The following is a 21,511-nucleotide window of genomic DNA, read 5'->3' as shown; positions in this document are numbered from 1 at the left end:
GCTGACCTGCTCCACTGGGTTTTAAACTAAGCCTGCATGGGGATGGGGGGGACTACTGCCACTGCTGGTCAGCTAACCAACCCTTGCAAAGCCAGCAGCCCATGAAACTTAAGTCAACCCACCCCTGCCCCAGCCCTGGAACAAACTGTAAGCAAAGCTAGGGCCTCCAAGGGGACACTTGCCTGCCTATACACAAATGCCAAGAGCTTGGGGAATAAACAGGAGGAGCTTGTCCTCCTGCTAAACAGAATAATTATGACATCATAGGAATAACAGAGACCTAGTGGGACCCCACCCATGACTGGGCCACAGGTATAGATGGCTATACCCTGTACAGGAGGGATCAAGTGGACAAAAGGAGCGGGGGTGTAGCTCTCTATGTCAAGGAAAGCTATGCATCCCTGCAAGCTGACATTGGCACCCACGGTGGAAGACTTGAGATCCCCAGGGTTAAAATCCATGGGGAACATGGCACAGAAGATAATATAGTGGGATTCTACTACAGACCCCCTACCCAGGGTCAAGACCTTGACCAGGAGTTTGCCAGGAAATTGACTGATGTATAGCTCCTGGTGTATAGTTGTCATGGGAGACTTTAACTACCCAGATATCTTGTGGGAGAAGTGCTCAGCCAAATCTGAGCGGTCGCAAACATTTCTCTCGTGCATGGATGGCCTCTATCTTCCCAGCAGGAAGTCTACGAGCCAACAACAGGTAAAGCACTGCTCAACCTGGTACTGGCAACTGGGGATGACCTAATCAGTGACCTAACGATCGAAGGGAAGCTGGGGGGTGACAGTGACCATGAGCTGATCACCTTCACCATCCGCCATAAAGTGGGCAAGTCAGTCAGTAATACAGAAGTCCTTAACTTCAGGAAAGCTGACTTAGGCAAGCTGAGGAGGCTTGTCAGAGAGGCCTTAAGGGGCACAACCTAAAGGGGAGGGGAGTTCAGGATGAGTGATTGCTCCTCAAGGGAGTGATCCTGGATGCGCAAGCAAAGTCTATCCCCCCTTGAAGGAAAGGAAGAAAAAGGGCACAGCAACCCCCTTGGCTCTTCAGGGAACTAGCAGACCTCCTGCATCTTAAAAGGAAGACCAACAAAGGATGGAGAACTGGAACCACCACCAAGGAGGAATACTCTGATCTCGTCCAGACCTGCAGAGAGTAAATCAGGAAAGCCAAGGCTGTGATAGAATTCCAGCTAGCTACAAATATCAAGGGCAAAAAAAAGTCCTTTTTTAGATATGTGGGGAGCCGGAGGAAAAGCAAGGGCAACACTGCTGAACCAGATGGGGCAACTGATAACTGATGCCCAGGAAAAAGCGAACTTGCTAAATAGGTACTTTCTGTCAGTTTTTCCCCAGTCCTGTGGACACCCCTGCCCACTGTGGGTCAGGGATGCCAAGGTAAGGGAGATTCCTTGACCTCCATCAAAGCTGACCTAGTGAAGGAACACCTTGACAGGCTGGATACCTTCAAGTCAGCTGGCCCTTATGGTTTACACCCAGGGGTACTCAAGGAGCTGGTTTGTATCATAGCTCAGCCCCTGGCATGGATCTTTGGTGCTCTGGAGAAGTGCCTGACAATTGGCAGAAGGCCAATGTGGTGCCTATCTTCAAGAAAGGGAGGACAGTAGATCCAGCAAACTACAGGCCCATCAGTCCTGACCTCTATCCTGGGGAAGCTCTTGGAAAAGATTATCAAAGAGGCCATCCTTAACAGACTAACTGATGGCAATAATCTGATGGATACCCAGCACGGTTTTGTTGTGGGTAGGTCTTGCTTGACCTATCTCATTTCCTTTTACAACAACGTGACCTATCACCTGGACAAGGGGAAGAGATTCATGTCCTGTATCTTGACTTTAAAAAAGCCTTTGATCTGGTATCCCATGATCACGTTTTGGAAAAACTGGTTAACTGAGGCCTCATCTGCACCATGATCCACTGGCTGGGGAACTGGCTCCATGGTAGGACCCAGTGGGCAGTGGTTGACGGAAGTCAATCGTTGTGGTGCACAGTGACCAGTGGGCTCCCCCAAGCCTCTGTCCTAGGGCCTATACTCTTTAACATCTTTATCAATGATGTAGACATTGGTGTCAGAAGTGGACTGACCAAGTTCACTGATAATACCAAACTCTGGGGTAAAGCATCCACACCTGAGGACAGGAGGGTGATCCAGGCAGATCTTGACAGGCTCATGAAATTGGTGGATGAGAACCTAATGGTGTTTAACACTGAAAAATGCAAGATTCTCCACCTTCAGAGGAAAAATCTGCAGCCTGCTTATAGGTTCAGCAGTGCTACACTGATTAGCACTACAGATGAAAGGGACTTGTGGGGTCATGATTGACCACAAGATGAACATGAGCCTGCAATGCAATGCTACAGCTAGTAAAGTGAGCAAAACACTGGCTTGCATCCATAGTTGCTTCTCAAGCAAATCCCGGGATGTCATTCTCCCATTGTACTTGGCCTTGGTGAGGCTGCAGCTGGAGTACTGTGTCCCGTTTTGGGCTCCACAATTTAAAAAGGATGTGGAGAAGCTTGAGAGAGTGCAAAGGAGAGCCATGTGCATGATCAGCAGTCAGGAAAACAGACTTTATGATGAGAGGTTGATAGCCATGGGACTCTTCAGCCTGGAAAAGTGCGGCCCAGGGATGATCTGATGGCCACCTATAAATTTATCAGGGGTGTTCACCAGGATTTGGGGGAAAGTCTGTTCACCAGAGCACCCCAAGGGATGACAAAATCAAATGGTCAGGAACTCCTCCACGACTGTTTCAGGCTGCACATAAGGAAGAACTTCTTTACTGTCTGAGCTCCCAAGGTTTGGAATAGGCTGCTGCCTGAGGTGGTTCAAGCACCCACTTCGAACACCTTCAAGACACATTTGGATGTTTATCTTGCTGGGATCCTATGATCCCTGCTGACTTCCTGCCCCTGAGGCAGGGGGCTTGACTCGATCATCCTTCCAGGTCCCTTCCAGCCTGAATGTTTATGAAATCTATGACTCTTTGTGCATTGAAATACCAAGGAGTTTAATTAGATCACAAATATCAAAATAACATTTAATGCAATATTAAGTAAGAACCAAAATCTAGTTTGTGGCATACAGTCTATAATCTTGTAGGCTAATCAGAAAGAAAATTGCCATGGCTAGGTACTGACAGTCAAAATCGATTTTAGTTACAGAATGATTTAAGTTACAGTTTTGTGTAAGCAGCGTAGTTTGGATCAGTAGTGAACAAAACACACATTCACTCTTTGGTGAGAGGTGGAGAAAGGGGACAAATAGTAGACTGGGTTCCTCCATTTTAAAAACAATCTGTGTATGCTGCACTTCTGTTCTGTTATGGGTACAGACCAATTTCCAATCACTTACAAAGATAAAAGTGTAATATCTGTACTTGGTCCATAAATGGAGAGAGCCACTAAACCTTTCCTCCTAAATCCATTATGTCCATTTCTGCAGTGGCAGGATTGGGCAGTCAAATTCACTTGCACAAAATTGCATCAGCATATGCCCCATCCACAAGTAATAAATTCACACGTCTTAGACTTAGAGGCTGCCTATACCCATGCTCAGAGATGGAGGGAGGGCTAAGTAGAGCAGTTCCCAAGATAGCTGCTCAAATTAAAATGACTCACTATCACATGTATTCCCCTGCATTTCAAAATGGTCATGGGGGTGCTTTAACTATGGCTTATTCACTGAGGTTTAATTAAAGCACCCTGTGGCCATTTTGAAATATGACAGTCTTGATACATGTGACAGTGAGGTGATGCTGGTGAGTTCCAATTAGAATATGAATGAGCACATCTATAGGCAGCCACAGATTATAGTGTAATAGATTTTAGTACCACCTCCCCCATTCAGTATCCCCAAATGCAAAAAATTCTGCTGTGTCCACAGCCTTCCACAGCCATTGCTCAAGGCCAGGTAATCTGCTCATAAAAGATGGGATTATTTCCTTGTCAGCATTTTTCCAGTTTAGGAACCTATAATTTCTGAAATTCAATGTAAATGTAGAACAATACTCAGAAATACAGTACAGTGCAGACAATGTAAACTGGTGCAATAAAAGATAACAGAGTACTGCCTGCAATAGTAATATTTTGAGTTCAAGATATCATAATTTACCCAGTTCTTTTTTACCAAATGATTGAATTGTTCAGAAAATTAGAAGACATTAATTTTTGAGGAAGAGGGATTCTATGTCTAAACAATGCAACTGTGGCCTGTCTTTTGCATCAGGTAACTGTGCTCACATTAACAGATACATTGACTTCGTGGAATTCATTACATGAAAGCAGTTGCTCATATGACTATGTGTGTCATAGATTATACAGCCTAAATCTGTAAATAAATGAATATAATTGAAACAGTTTAAAGTTACGAAATTATATTTGTTTCTAATGACATATAAAAATTTGTGATAACTATGGGTCAAAGCAGCCAATAGACACTAAGACGTATCACTTTAGGTATGCTGAGTCATATTTTTAGATCCAATCTACATTCTTCTGCAATAGTTAAAATGGTAATTTAACTAAAGTCAATTGTTCCTATGGCCAGAGATGTATTAGAGAGCAGAGACAAAGTAGTCATGGAAAAAAGATGGTAAAAGCTATAAGTATAATTAAACCCCCAAAATTAAAGGACTTTTTTCCTGAAAATTATACCTTTAAAATATTAAATCTGTCCCATATAGCACTTTTTGTCTGTAGATTCCAAGGCTAGGTATCATTGTTTCCATTGTATAGATAAAGAAACAGAATTTTCTTTGATATAATTCAAAGTCACTCAATGAGTCATTGGTAGAACAAAGAAAACTCTGCTAGAAAAATTCTGTACCAACCTTGAAAAGAGCTGCACAAAGATAGCAGCCTAGCAAGGCTAAGGGTGAATCCTTGTAATCCACTCTAGGTACCAGAGAGGTTTGATTTGTGTAATCTGCCCAGCCTTAGGGGTAAGTCTGTCTAAATAGTACCAGCCTTCTCAAATTGCCCTATGAGTCACAATACTGTGTAAGCCCATCTGTGTCCTGACATGCCTCTACAATCTCTAGCCTCAGATTTGAGTGGAAAAAAAAAGTTTGTAAGATTTTGGAGAAGTTTAATCCAGTTGCCGTCCTGCCTGTGTCCAGTCTTTCTTTTCTCTTGAACAACTAGCACTTTAAGGACCTTTTTATGCAAAGAGGTCTGGAGTGTCATAAAAGGAGCCAAAAGCAAGGTTGATGATCTCACTACCAAGCTCTCATGGCTCACAGTCTAGTGCTCTGCCCTCAGGACTGTACTTCTTTAATTATGGAAAATACATAACCTTCAAGAACTCTTCCACTTCTACAGCAGTGCAGGTCGGTTGGTGGCATAAAGCATGACTGACTTATTTTCTACAAAGGCAGCAGGAGGAGAAACTCTGAACAGATGTACCTTAACTTAGCTGTGGAAACATTTTGCCTTTTCATCACCCCAAAAATGCTAAGACACTGAATCTGATCTCCCACCTACCCCATGCCAAGCTACCAGTTCCAATCACAAGAGCTCCTACTTTCTCTCAGTCTCCCACAAAGTCAAAATTTTAAACTGTCAGCTCAAAGTTCCCAATTAAAATTATTTTTCTGTTCCCTATCACCCAAACACATGCAAAAGGCTACACATGCAAAGATGTTAAAGATTTATATTAAAGATAAAAATAAAGGAATCTATTACTTCAGTGAAAACAAGGACAAAAAGTCCAAGGTCAGTCATTGCTCCTGCAGATCTATCTGCTCCTTGCTTTAACAGTAGAAGCCTGAGGGCACTGAGACATGCTACTCCCCACTGTAACTCAAGGCTTTTTTGAAGAAGTGCCAGAGTTGTAGTGTTCCCCTGACCCAACAGATGTTCACTGTTAGGCCTGGGGAGTTGAGGGATTGAGCTCCAGTTTGGAGCAGCTGAGTGTCTACAGCTGTTCTTCCTTAGCCCCACTTCAAACCCCACCCCCCATCCTAGCTCCAGTGCTGGCTTCAGAGGGGGGGGCTCCAATCCACCCACCCACTCACCCACCCTCAAATTTAGGTTAGACAAACCCCAGATGGGAACTCCCTCCCCACCCTTCTCCCCTTGCCATTCTGAAGACAGCATCAGGGATGGGGCTAGGTTGTTTCAGCCCAGCCCTGATTCCAGCACATGCTGACAGACAGTAATGAAGGTGCTGAGTTTTGGAGCACTTTCATCTGAACCCTCTTGTAATGGGGGTTCAGATTGTTGTGTGATGGGGCACTTATAAAGTGCTCTGCAGCCATGCTCTTTGGTAAGGGCACAGCTGTAGAGTGCTTTAAGGGGACAATCACACAGCAAATGTAACTTTTGTCTGTGCCCTCAGTGTTATCAATAATTATGAGAGAATGAGGGTAAACTCTTGAGCAAAACCAGTCAGTGCTATATATCCATAAAAGGTGATGATGTCAGAGGTCAGTTCTCCTCCCTTATGGGCAACATTTTCTCAGCAAGTGGATTACAGCCCTTAAGGGAAGGGTCACAAAAGTCAATTATGGAACTGTTAAGGATCTTCTGTAAAGCAAAAGATAATAAAGATGTCACTTCTTCCTGCAGGCTACTGCTCATCCAAGGCAAATTTTCTATCAATATCTCAGTGCACATATATGCAAATATTTTTCATAACAGGCATCTACTGTTAAATTTTTTCTTATACTCTCACAGTAAATGTCAATGTAAGCAATAGATTTTTTTTAGTTGAATAACACTACAGTAAATTAGAACAAGGTAGGAAGTAGTTTCACCATCCTACAAAGCTGAGATATCTGAAATTATGTGTGTGTGTGTGTGTGTGTGTGTGTATATAGCCATAGTGACCATCTAGCTACACACATACACAGACACACACACACACACACACACAGAAGGTTGGGGGGGAAACGGTGTGAAAAGAGACTAATCAGCTGGTGATAATGGAACCTACTATGTGGAAGAACAGTTCAAAACTCTGTCCTGATGAATATTTAATTATTTATTCAAGAGTAGAACAGCTTCAACAGAAGGAATTGATAGACACCCACCACAGAATTGCCAAAGCATTGGTGTTGAGGCACTTGGCAGAAATGAGAGCCTGACAGTAAGGACCTGAACTTCAGTCTTCTAGACCCACACAAATAAACATAACACATTGCCTTTGTGCTATTATAGTACATACATGTGCTCTTTTCTCATCTTTCCCATTGACATGAAAAACCTCTCTAAACTTTTTCTTTGGCCAAAAAAAAGGTCAGTTGTGATGAATCAGCATTTTCAATAAAAATATGTATTATTCAAAATTCCCAATCAGCTGTAGGCTGAGATTAGTTAGGGATAGGCCAGAGGAATGTGGGGTGGACATGGTGGCCATATTGCTCATGGAAAACCAAAGATTCAATGTGATACATACACACACCCCAAGTATAAAGGAAAAGAGTTTCTGTTCGTACTTGTATGCAAGGCTATCACAAAATAGAGGTGGCATCACAACAATTCCTTGACCATTTTGAGTTGCTATGGCTAGGGACAAAAACTACACATAAACCAGTATAAGTGATTGGAAACCAGTTCAAATCTGGTTTAAGATAAACCTGGATGGAGGTACTATTAGACTTACCTGGTTTTGGTTAAACTAGTTTATTGAACTTCTGTCCCAGATCCCCTCCAGATTCAAGTTAACTCACAGTCCCTCAGCATCCCAGGATGCTTTGCACTTACCCTGCAACCCCTCTCTTCACGGAATGGGCAGGATAACCTTGGCCCAGTCTGCCTACTGCAGCTGAGCAGGGAGGCATGCGCGCTTACACATACACACACACACACACACACACACACACACACACACACACACACACACACACACACACACACACACACACACACACACACAGATTCTGCCCTGATGCCACTGCAGGCATGTGGCTGCATTTCCAGAATCAAAAGTGAACACCTATTTACTTGATCATCAGTTCAATCTACACATCTTAAATTAACCCGCAAAGATTGAATGGATTCAGCCTCAGCCTTTTTCACTGTCTGTACTTAGCCTATGTGCTCTGGAAGAAGAAAGGAAGAAAAACAGGCAATACAATTCTGGGCAACAGAAGAGGGCAGATTTCTTGCATCCAAGAAGGTAAACATTTTCTGTATCTCTAAGCAATTGTTAAACCCATTATACATATATTTACTTCTACCAGCATATATTGGTCAGATATTTAGGACTTTAAAGCTAGTAATTTTAAAACTATGTTCATCTAAGACTGATGATATTTATACAATTATACCAAAAATGAAAGGTTTGGGGTTTGTTTGGTTTTTTAATCATAGCAATCAGGGCAAACACTTAAACGAAGTAGAGCATATGGGGAATAAACCTAGCAGATGAACTTGTTATCTCAGAAGTTAATAGATTCTCCACATGAAGCAATGATAGAAAACAGCATTGGTGCAGCTAGCACCCAGAGAGAATCATAAGATTTTAGCACAAAGACTAAAGTGTGAATAGATTCATGTTGTTTCTTTTGTGACTTTGTCAGAAAAAAGTACAGGGACATTTATACTTCATATGCAGAGAAGAGTCATAGTTATGGCTATCATCTTCAAAATATAATGTTAAAAGGCTATACAGTTCCGATTTTTATTCTAATTTTTATCATGCTTTGTGATTTAACTCATTTGTATATACTTCTCCAATGGTTCAGTGGAAAAACAAATTATGCTGAAGCTGCAATCAGCTATGAATGAATATTATTACATTAAAAAAATCACAACATATTTGTTTCACTAGTAAATATTTTCATTTATTTTATTTTGTATGTTATAGATCATAATTTGGGTCTCACTTGTTTCTAAGCCTATGCAGATGCATAAAAGACAACTCTGTGTAATAAATGACCAAACAACTGATAACAATGGATAAGAATATACCAAGTATTGTGCTGGGTGTTCTATTGGGTGTTGTGTCAGACACTCAATAGAAAGAGAGACTAGACAGACCAACTGCCTCATTCTCTTTCCATAGTGGAGTATAAATTATACTGTGCCATATATGGCTGCAGTTGCATTTTTGTTTGCCCTCTTTAACATACCTACAAATAATCTGGATAGGTCAAACTCTTAGTGGTAGAGACTAGGGCTGTGCAAAATTTCACAAAGTGTTTCATTTTGAAACTGTTTCAATGTGTTTCGAGCTTGAAACCGTGAAATCAAAATGAAACAAAAAGCTTTGAAACAGCTTCTAAACAAAATGAGGGCACTCAAAACATTTGAAAAGCATTGAAGCATTTGGAGTTTTGAAGCAGCCCGGTGGTGGGAGTCAAGGAAGAGCCAAGGTTGTGCTCTGAGTGGCTCCACAGCTCCATGGAGCTCAGCCCTGGCTCTCCCCACCTCCTGTCACCAGACTGCAATCTATGGGGCTGGTGGAGCTGGTCAGAGTGCAGCCCTGGCTCTTTCTGTTTCCCAACACTGGGCTGCACTGAGCGACTCCGCAGCCCCATGAAGCTCAGCCCAACAGCAGGAGGCAGAGTGCAGCCCTGACTCTCCCTACCTCTCACCACTGGGCTGCACTCCAAGTGGCTCCACAGCCCCATGAAGTGCAGCCCAGTGGCTGTAGGCAGGAAGAGCTGGGGCTGCGCTCTGCTTCCCACCAGCAGGGTGAGCTCCATGGAGCTGCAGAGCCACTTGGAGTGCAGCCTGGCAGCGGGAGGCAGGAAGAGCCAGGGCTACACTCCACCTCCCACTGCTGGGCCGAGCTCCATGGAAGTGGGCTGTGCCCAGTGCTGGTTCCACGTGACAGTAACAGTCTTCTGTCATCCAGCACAGATCCAAGGGCCCACTCCCCCAGGAGGAGTCTCGGCCAGCCCCACAGTCTTCTTGGAGATGCAGGGCCCTGGATCTGTGCCCAGATGACAGGACACTGCTGCTGCTGCCTGGGTCTTCTCCAGTGCTGGGTGCAGGCTACTCCCAGAGTCGGTCCCAAGTAGCAGCAGCAGCCTCCTGTCATCCAGTGCAGATCTGGGGGCCTGCACCTTGGGAGGGGTTTTGCACAGCCCCACAGCCCTCCTGGGGGTGCAGGCCTCTGGATCTGCATGCCAGATGACAGAAGGCTGCCACTGCTGGCAAGTGTCATGAGTTTTGCTTTCAAGACTTTGAGGTGCAGTTACTGAAAAACCTCTGTATCTATTTCCTTGAAACTTGGCAGGCTTCATGCCCTCAGAAGGGGCTACCACCCTGTAATTTGCATGTGAATCAGGCAACAAATGTCAACGTTTTAGGCATTTTCATGATTCCCCATTATAGCTTATGGGCAAAAACATAGTGAAAAAGTTTCAGCAAAACAAAACGGGACTGCGCCTCTGAACAAAACAAAACAATGAAATAAAACACTGTCCCTTTGAAACTGGCATTGAAATGAAATTATGATGTTTCGCACAGACTTAGTAGATACCATCTCCAGAAATGCCCCACCTCTGTGTACCCCTCTTTCCGCAACTGTAGCAGGATATCTGGAACTAGAAAAAGTGTGTCACATTTCAGGCCTAAAATAATTTAATGCAACACCTGGAACTAGGAGTACAATTTATTAGCCGTATCAATTTTGGCTCTAGATAGGCCTCTCAGTATGCTTCCTTATAGCACTGCCAACTCACACTTCTATTGAGAGTCTTATAATACAGGTGTTTCTGTTAGGCTTTCAGCTGTTCTCATAAAAATAACCCATCACTTTTCTGATCTCATCGTTTTCAAGCAAATCTCACATTTTTCCTTGATTTATGATTTTTCTATAGCTTTCAGTATTGCAGTGAAGTTCCTTTTTTCTTATAAGTCTGTAATGTGCTTTGTTATCCTTACTGCTGGGGAAAATATGGGCTTTAGCTCTATGGAAAACCAGTAGGGACTATTTAAGAAAGTTATTCAACTCAAATACCCATTGATGCTACAAAAGATTTAATAATTTAATGCAGTTATATTATTAAATAGCATATAGTCTATACCCATAAATTTTTTACCTGTGAAAAGATGGGTAATTAAATTTTAAAGCAATATTTTCTTTTTACAGGACATGTTTCTCTACTGGGTAAAGGCCATAACAGAAATACAAGAACACTTGCCAACTGCAAAACAGAAAAATAGGGTAATATCCAATTACCACATTTGCATCCTCTTGCTGCTTCCATATTTAAAGGACACGTCCCATAAAGGTATTCTCAGAAAACAAACAAACAAAGTCAACCCTTCCCTTGTAAGTGCTATCAATTAGTGGCAAGGCAGTTGTAAAGCACAGACACCTTCAGGGAAAGAAATTCCTTTGTACTTTTTTATGAGACTATAACCTTTGTCTTGCTTCCAGAAAGAAAATTTTATTCCTGACTATATGGTAATTTCACATTGTATTTCCAAGTCAAAGTTCTCTTTAACTATTGAGAGCTTAATGATGACTGGCCCATATAGGGATAGGGAAAGGGATGATGATCCCCATCCCCTTCAGAAAAGGATAATCCAGAATCATAGTCTCTATATTGGGGTAATACAGCCTGTTGTTACCCTTCCCAAGTAATATTAGCCATCAGAGAAGTGGACAAAAGTAGTATTACTCCAGCTCCAGGCAAGAAAGCTGTAGAAAATTACTCTTCATCTCCATACTCCTGTGCAATTGCAAAGAATGCCTTCATATTTTCCTTGAAAATCAAGCTGAAGGCAACTCATTTTTTTCTGTGGTTTATTCACCAAAATTGCAGTTTTGGTTATACCAAATCTATTAGTGAATTTGCATCAAATATGATGAATAATTACAGTGTGCTTGGAGACATAATTAAAGGTGCAGGGGGACGAGAAGGTCTGCAGGCAGAATCAGGAGGAGGGATGGTCATTGGGTCCATGGAGAGGGAGGGTGGAAGTTGTGGGGGAGGGGGAAAGGGGGCTAAAAATAGCTTGATAAGGATCAGAGGGTGGCAATATTTTAGCTCCAGGGCTGGGGAAAGTGGCTGGGATTTCCTAACCCTGGGCTACACTGTGAATGGATGCAGGTATTCATGAGACTGGGTTAGCCTGATCTCGATCTAAATTAGTTCACCTCCTGAAGTGAAATAACTTAGATGGGCACACCATTTTTTAGGTGATTTAAATGAATGCCTGCACAATTGAGCATTTAGATCAACTGAATTCTGTTAAGGTGATCTCAGTGGAATGCCTGTACATACCACTGATGGCTAGGATTCACCCAAGATCAGTGGTGATGTGTAGGGGGTGCATGGGATGCATGTGCACCCCCTGTCAGCCAGCATTCCCCACTTAGGTGATGGACATGGGAGCGCTGGTGTCCTCACAAGGGCATCGGCTGGGAAGTGCGGCACTAGGAGAAGCACTGCCAGCACTTCCAGGAGTGCCCCTGGCCCTTTCAGATGTGCTGCTGGCACTTCCCTCCCACCCCGGTCGATGCAGTCAGCTGCGGGGGGACCCTCCTCCCCTGGTCTCTGACTGGCCATGGAGGGGGGTGGGGAAGTGCCTCCCCTTACTCAGGAGGCACCAGTTGCCCATGCCTAAGATGCAGAAGACCTGGGTTAATTTACTTCCCTTACCTCTGAGGTTTGAGGTCACAAGTCCCACCTGCCAACATCCAGGGAGAAGGTAGGGTAGGATGGCACATTAGAGGCTAATGGTTTCAAAGTAGCATAAACTTTTGTGGGCAATAACTTTATTTCTCAGATCCATCAAGTTCTTCTAAATTTTGAGTGACTGGCTTTAATCACTAGGCTATTAGATAAAAGGGGTATGCCATCATCTGCTTCAGCCAATACAACCTATTTCAGATTAAACATGTCTTCCTTTGATATACTTTATCAACATTATCAGTATTATTACCTCATTTTGGTGAGAAAAAGAGAAAAATAACCCCAATATCATATGAACTTCTTTCTTCTTCTTCTTTTTTTTATTTTGTTTTTTTGTTTTTTCAGTTTAGCAGCTGAACTGGAAAAAAATCAATTATTCATATAGGCCAACTTGTAGGATATGCACTGCTTTATAATAGCCTATGCCTAACAGGCACAATTTAGTCCTAAGAGACTAAACACATTTTAGTCAATTTGTTACCCAGTGCTGCCACTGTTTCTACTCTACTCATTTTTAAGACACTCTTTCCTAAGGATAAAAAATAGAAATGCTCTCTAATAATGGGAAATCTTTACTGAACTTTATGTATCCCAAATTATATATCTTGTGGTGAAATGGCCAATCAGAATGCAAAATATTGAGAAGATCCAAATTCCACTGCTATAACTCACAGACCATCTCAGAATTATTAGTATTCTGCAATAACACATTCTCTTGACAATTAAATCAGGAGAATTAAAGAGGAGAAATTAATCAAGTCATGTACTAAAAATTGTAATGAGACTGGGAAATGGTGAAATAATTTATTCAATTTCAATATTAAAAACCCTATTTTCAATACTTATAAGTTCCATTTACTATAATTTATATGTGATGTCATATCACAGATATCAATGAATACAGGAAGTATGCTTACCTGGTGTGAAAAAGACTTACCTGCCGAAATTGGGAGGCAGTAGGACACCACGCTGGGAGATGAGTGTGGGAAAAATGAAACTGTGGTGGGCAGAGCCACTGCAGCTGAAGGTCAAAGAGAAAAAAAATGGATGAGCCGGAAAGAGCAAGGGACGGCTCCTGCATTAGCTTGGGCATGTTTTATATGTGCCTGCTAGGGCCGACTGGCCAGCCGGATGTCTGGGGCCAGGATAAAAAGCCCAGCAGAAGAGCAGTGAGGGGGACCAGAAGTGAAACCCCCAGCCAGTCTGGAGGGACAGAAGCGCACCCACGGTCTCAGGGAGGGGACCTGGTGAGCACCCCAGGAGGTGGTAGCCCTGGGACTGCATGGCCAACGTGAGCTGGGGGATCTACCCACAGAGCCAGAGTGGGCATTGACTGGCACTGATGAAGACTGGAGTCCTGTGGGACCCAGTGACACCTTAAGATGGATGCCACTGACAGGCAGTAAAAACAGTCCAAGAAAGGGATGATGCACTGGGGAATAAGACAGCGCCAAGAATGGATGACACCTAGGCAGGAAAAAGGGTGCTGCAGAAGACACTTGGGGAAGGAACAGCACTAATTGACTGTGGCCATCAGAAGCTATGAGCTCAAGCGTTAAAGAAAATCTGGGACGTCACCCTCGAAGATGCAAGTGGCAACATCACGGTTAGCCGTAGGCAGGATGTAGAGGAAGTTGAGACCCAAATAAAAGGAGCAGAGGAAGCAACCAAGGAAAGGCCTTAGGGGGCAGGACCAAACACCATCCTCCCAATTCAAGGAAACTAATCATCAAAGATGTGGCAGATGAGGCCCCTGAGGAACCACCCCAAGTTACTTGGTGACCAGAATGTCCATCCCAAGAAGCCACACTAAGGTTCGAGAGGCTTCCCTACCCATAATGTCCAGGGGAGAGACATGGGAGGTTGCACCTGGCAAGTAATTTTAATCACAATAACAAAGAGATCACTGACACAATTTTGCCACTTGTCTGCTACCAGTTGGAGATCTCTCCAAGGAAGTGACTCGCAGAAACAACAACACCATAGGACAACATCCTCCTTTCAACAAAATACAATTTTGAAAGTAGTAGCCCAAATAATTTCCCATATAAGGTGCTTTTGCATTTTCAAGGTTATCCCATGCCTACAAGAGTAATGAAGCCATTGATCCTTAAAGACAGGAAGCAAAGAAGCTCTCTCTCTCTCTCTCTCTCTCTCTCACACACACACACACACACACTTCAAGCCTGAATTGCCAAGCTATCTTAACCTGGATCAGTAGTGGTTGCAGGTTTACATTTTGTTGAAATCTGAATTGTAATAAAGTTTGTTTGCCAACAAATACAGTCTTATAGAAAGCAAACAACACTGGATATGAGAATGCTCATAAAATAAGATCTTATTGGGGAAAAGCAAGCAATGATAAACAAAGTGCACATTTTTGTGATCATAAATGTGGGGAACCTTTGTCCTTCAACAATACATGGATGACTTCCCTTACCCACCCCATCTCCTTGTAAGTATTAGCTATTCTGGAAATGAAAAATAAAAGAGGGTCAGCCACAGGGTCTCTTTACATTCCTCTGTGGGTGCATGTGTTGGTTTGGGCTCATGGACTCTTGAAATACTACCTGATGACTGTAAAGTATGTACTGGTGCCCCAAAGTGCAACCGCCTTAATGGGCCTCTACCCATTAATGTTCCTCATCTCCTCAGAGCATCCCCCACTTTGGTTGTGATTTGATATAATAAATCAACATGGAAGCTGCCCTAAGGGTGAAAAGGGCTTTGGGTACAGGCCATTGTCTGGTCTGTGGCTCTCCTGGCCTCATCCCACTTTTGCTCTGGCTGCACCTCTATCTTGGAGCCCACTGCCCAGGGCCACAAGCTTCTGGCTCAGGTTTCATCACACCCTCATGACCTCAGGTTCTAAGCCATGTGAGACCCTTACACAGGCCTCAGGACCACAGGTCCTACTTTTATGAGCTCCAATCCTGTCTCTCAGGCTCTAGCAGGCTTTGCCTCTCATGGGCTCTGTACTTATCTCCAGCTTCTACTTTCTATCCTCTTAACACTGAGTCCAAGATTCTTGTTCAAGGCATCTCCAGGCACCCCTTTCAGTTGCCTCTTCACACTCCCGTTACAGCCACAACCTGATCCACCAAATGAAATTAAAACCAGTAACACAGGTTCCTACTATGGCTCAAACAAATTCCCTTTCTGGTTTAGCCTCACCCTGCAGTGTTGCTTGAAAAATACAAACAGAAAAAGACTGAGAGCATTTATCACATTTTCAAGAGTTTCTAGGTTTTCTTCATTCTGGCTGTCCTTCTGAGTCTGTCCTTCCTAAACCCTGGTTCAGCCCCTACACTCTCTGCTCTGCAGCTCTGTTTACTATAACTCCTACATACAGACTTCATCTCTGGCCTGAGGCTTGGGTTTATAAAGTGTCTTCTGGGACACCTGACTCTCCACTTCTGCCCCTGAGTCATCAGGCATGGCCCGCACCTGGGCTTGGCAGCCATCTTGTCTCAGGCTTCTCTGTCTGTTAGTTTGGCTCCAGCAACACCAAGAAAGATTGAGTAGAAAGGAAAAAGAAAAACAACAAAGAAAAAAGATGAACTGAGAAGAGAGGGCCAGGCACTCATAGACCCTTTCCCTCTTCTAGTAATGGGGCAGGGACCCCGTTACACTGACATATTACAGACTCTATCTCAGTCAAATCACTATGTTGTCTTAACACATTATGAAAAGAGGGAGTAAAAGAAAAAAAAATCAGACAAAGAGGTTTACCTTTTCAGAATTTACTGACTTCTAAAATTATCTTCTTTGAAACTGGCTGAGCATAAAACACCATTTAGGTCTTCAATTCACATAAGAGCCTTAAAAAATAGATATAAAAGAAACCTTGTTTCTTCAAGTTGGCATGCAGATTATAAGGTGGATCCTGAGATGCATCCAAGAAATACCCAATGCAGTTCATGCGGTATATATGCAAAGGTACCATTTGCAATCCTAAATCTTTGTATAGCTCAGTACTGATCCAGATTTCCAACTTAGTGGCCCTTGGTGCCTATTTCAAAAGCTAAGAACCATCAGGAAGCTAGAGATCTCTTCCATAAACAAAAGGTAATGTCATAATCACTAGGGCTGTGTGAAGTTTTGGTCGCTGATTCTATTTGGCAGAGATTCAGCCTGATTCAGTGGCTGAATCTCTGAATCTGAATCAAATCAGGAGACCCTTTAATCTCTCTGAATTGAATTGGAACCCTCTGAATCCATCTGGATAAAATCAGAGAGATTCAATGATTCAAACATAGATGCAGCTTGAAATGTTTTTTCTACATACCTAAATGTACCAGAAGGCTCACGAATGCTGAGGTGCTGGGGCAGATGGAGCATCCCATAGGAGTGTAGGGGGGTGCCCAGCTAGCTCAGCAGAGGACCCAGAAGTGGATCAGAAGCACTTCCAGTCCACTTCTAGGTCCACTGGGGAGCATGCAGGGGACCTCCCCCTGCCCTGGTGACTGGTGCCTCATGCATCTGTGAGGGCACCCCAGGTCCCCCAGCACCTGATTACTGATCTGGGGTGATGCAGGGAGGGAATCTCCCACACACTAGGCAGCAGACCCAGAAGTGGACCAGAAATACGTCTGGTCCACTTCCAGGTTCTCCACCAAGCATGCAGGGGAACCTCCTCTCCCCCCCATGCTCCTGTGGAATGTTCCATCCACCCCACCTTTGCAGCATTCACAAGACATGCCTGGTACATCAAGGTATGTAGAAAAACATTTAAAGCTGTGTCCATGGCTGAATTGCTGATTCTCTGAATTAACATCAAATCTTCAGATTCGGCCAAATCAAATTGCGACAGCAATCTGAATCAAAGAATTAAATCACTGTTCCTGATTCTGGCTGAACCCAAATCCAAATCAAATATGGCCTGAATCAAATACAACCCATTTCGCACAACCCAAAAAAAGATTCTTTAGATAGTGCCTATAAACCAACTTCAAGGTGACTTTATATCATCAGAGGATCCATTCTATTTTACTTTAGATTTTTAGGTGCTAATATAGCTCTGAGATTTTCTTATAAGCTTCTGCTGTAAGTTTAGTATGTCTATTGCCATTTTTGGCTATTTGACATTTTACCAAGGGATGCAAGAAAATGGGACTGATGCTTAACATTCAGAAAACTAATGTTCTCCACCAACAAGCTCCTAATAAACAGTCCCCAGCTCCAGTAATCTGAAACCATAGTGAGACTCTGGAGAACATTGAGTATCTTCTGTACCTCTGAAGCCATCTTTCACAGAAGGCTGACATCAATTCAACATCGCCTCAAATGTGCAAGTACAGATTTTGGACACCTGAAGAAATGGGTGTTCTAAGATCATGACATCAGATCCAAAGCCAATCTCATAGTTTATCAAGAAATTGTAATCCCCACCTTGATGTACAGAGTTGAGACATAGATAATGTACAGGAGACATCTAAAGTTGGTGGAGAAATACCATCAATGCTGCCTGAGGAAGATCCTCTGAATCCAGTGGGAAGACAGACAAACCAATGATCGTACCCTCCTGCAAGCAAATACCACAAGTATTGAGGTGATAATCATCTGATATCAACTTTCCTGGGCCAGCCATAACCTCCAGATTCATAGATGTTTGGGTCAGAAGGGACCTTAAGAGATCATCGAATCTGATCTTGCCCTGGGCAGGAAACAGTGCTGGGGTCAGATGACCCCAGCCAGATGCATATCTAGCCTCCTCTTAAAAACCCCAAGGTAGGGGAGAGCACTACCTCCTTTGGAAGCCCATTCCAGATTTTGGCATCCTTTACCATAAAGTTCTTCCTGATGTTTAACCTAAATCTGTTCTCTGTCAGTTTGTGGCTGTTTTTCCTAGTTACTTCAAGGGGTGCTCTGGTAAAGACAGCATCTCCTATCCCATGCTGTCCTCCCCTGATGAATTTGTAGGCAGCCACAAGATCACCCCTTAGCCTTATACACTGTTGAGGTTGTTCACATCCATCTTGAAGTGCAGCACCAAGAACTGGATGAAGTACTTCAATTGCAGCCTGACCAATGCTGCATAAAGGGGAAGTATCACCTTCTTGGACCTGTTTGTCATGCATCTGCTAATTCATGATAAAGTGCAGTTAGCTTTACTGATTACTTCATTACATTAATGACTCATATTCATCTTGGTGTCAACAATTACTCCAAGATCCCTTTCTGATGCCGTGCTGTTGAGAAGGTCCTCCCCTAGCCTATAAGCATGCTGGTGATTCCTTCTTCCTAGGGACAGCACCTTGCATTTATTCTTATTGAACGTCATCCTATTCTGTTCCTCCCATTTTTCCAACCTATCCAGATCCACCTGGATTCATTCCATACCCTCTGATGTCTTAATTTTACCCCATAATTTGGTATCTGTGAATTTGGACGAAGCGCTTTCCATGCCCTCATTCAAGTCACTAATGAAGATATTGAACAGCACCAGTCCAAGGACTGAGCCTTGTGGTACTCCACTGCTCACATCTTTCCAGGTCAATACTGATCCACTCACCACCATTTTCTGGGTGTGACCTGTCACAGACCAGCTGGGCACTGTGAGTGTATCTATTCTATCGCAGGCCAACTGGGAGCTACGAGGGTATCAGCCACTGGGCTGTTCGATTCAGTTTCAGATCGAGGAGGCAAAGTTGGGAGTGAAGCAAAGGCAAATTTATTATAGCTGACACACACAACAGTTAACAGAAGGATAAATGTGATTAGCAGATAATGCAGTATTAAAGAGCTAATAGTAAATAATAACAACAGATAATAACAACACATAGATGGATCAATTCTGTTGCAGGTCAACTGGGCACTGTGAGGGTATCAGCCACTGGGCTGTTTAAAACAACAGATAGACAGACATGGGTTGGCAACTTATCAATAGTCCCTCGATGCCAGGTGCACACCAAGTGATTCCAGGGAAGTCAGGCATCCTCTATCGACGCTGTCGGAGAGAGTACCAAGGAAGGTCCCTTGATCAGGATCCAATCTTCACTCACACTGGGAGTCGGGAGTCCAGGCTTTGAACAGCATTCTGTTCTCTCCTTCCTGCTGGTCACCTGGTGCATGTGATTTTTATACCTAGTCTTAGGCTAATCTGTTGGTTTTAGAGCCACTCACAATCTTGCCCTATAGCTGTTACCCTATGGGATTGAAAGGTGTTAAAAATAATCATAAAAGGTTACTATCTGAACTATCTGAACCCTGAGCAAAAACCTTTAGGTCAGATAATCTTGCAGCTACAGCTTTGCCTTTGGGGCCCAGTCAGTTCCATGATTAATATGAACAGTTAGTTGTATCATTTTGGTTACACTTATGACAGACAAGTTACATTAGTGTGTTACGAACTTACAAGCTTTATACTAGCTAATATTACCTGTTAGGCAAAATACCAAATGCCTCCAAGAAGCACATATTTATTGCTTATTAATCCCTCTGGTTCTGGCCACCACAGTGATCCCTAAGCCAATTTGCCACCTACCTGACTGTATAATCATCTACATCACAGTCTTTCAGTTTATCAATTAGAATATAATGAGATGCCATCTTGAAGGCCTTCTTAAAATCCAAGTAGATGATCTCCACCTTGATTCCTAAGCATCTTGTGACCTGGTCATAAAAAGAAACAAGGTTAATCAGGCAGGGCCTGCCTGCTATGAATTCATGCTGGTTGCCCTTTAGCATGACTTTCCCCACTGGAATCCCACAAAAGTGAGCCTTAATAATTGTTTCAAAGGTTTTTCTGAAGATAGAGGTGAGACTAACCTGTCTATAGTTACCAGGATCCTCCTTCCTCCCCTTCTTGAAAATAAAGACCACGTGGACCCTTTCCAGTCCTCTGGGACCTGACCTGAGCATCAAGAGTTCTTAAACAGCTATGCTAGTGGCTCTGTCATGACACCAGTCAATTCCTTCAGTACCCTTGGATGAAGATCATCTGGGCCTGCTGACTTAAACACATCCAGCTCCTCCTAGTGTCTTTTCACAGAGTCTGTGCTAACAGTTTGTGGGCTGGTTACCTCTTAATGCCTGTCTATGATCCAACTGGGAGATTTGTCCTAATCTGTGTTCAGGAATACAGAGGCAAAAAACTAATTGAAGAGCTCAGCTTTGTCTCTGCTATCTGTCACTAGTTGCCCTAATTTGTCTTGTAGGGGGCTTATACTACCCTGCACCTTCTTTTTGCTCCCTATATACCTGAAGAAGGACTTTTTGTTTTCTTTAACTTTTGTTGCCAGCCTAAGTTCCATTTCTGTTTTGGCCTTTCTGACTGCCTCCCTGCAAGTGTGGGTCAAGTAGGTAAACTCCGCCTTGGCAGCTACCCCTAGCATCCACATCCTATATGCCTCTTTTTTACCTTAGGTTTTCTTGGACTTCCCTGTTCAGCCAAGAGAGTTTCTTGGCCCCTTTTCCCCCTTTCTTGGCAAAGGAATTGTCTCCTTCTGTGCCCATAGGATTGCTTCCTTTAGGAATGACCACCCTTCCTCGACTCCTATTTCACCACTTCTCTTGTTCTTCAGTGCCTCACTAAATAATCTCCTGAGCACACTGAAGTTAGCCTTTATTAAGTCTAGCACTGGTTATCTTTCCCACCCTGCACCAGATAGTGAATTCAGTCAAGTGATGGTCACTGCCCCTAGCTTACCTTGTGTCAGTAGATCCCAAACCAAATCATTCCCTGTAACCAGGACCAAGTCCAGTAAGGCATTTCCCCCAGTGGGACCATTTACCTTGTGTGTTAGGTGAAGGTCCCTGTGTATTCAGGTTAAGAACCCACGTGAACAGTTGGATATAGATGACTGCTCCTCCCAGCAGATGCCTGATTTCAGACTCCCAAAGCAAGTTTTATTCTCCCAGCTCAGCCAAGGTGTACAA

The sequence above is a fragment of the Crocodylus siamensis genome, chromosome 3 (genome assembly GCF_052110815.1).
Source record: "Crocodylus siamensis isolate JL-2025a chromosome 3, ASM5211081v1, whole genome shotgun sequence".
Taxonomy (NCBI): Eukaryota; Metazoa; Chordata; order Crocodylia; family Crocodylidae; genus Crocodylus; species Crocodylus siamensis.
The sequence above is the reverse complement of the archived record's forward strand: the minus strand, read 5'-3'. Positions refer to the sequence as shown.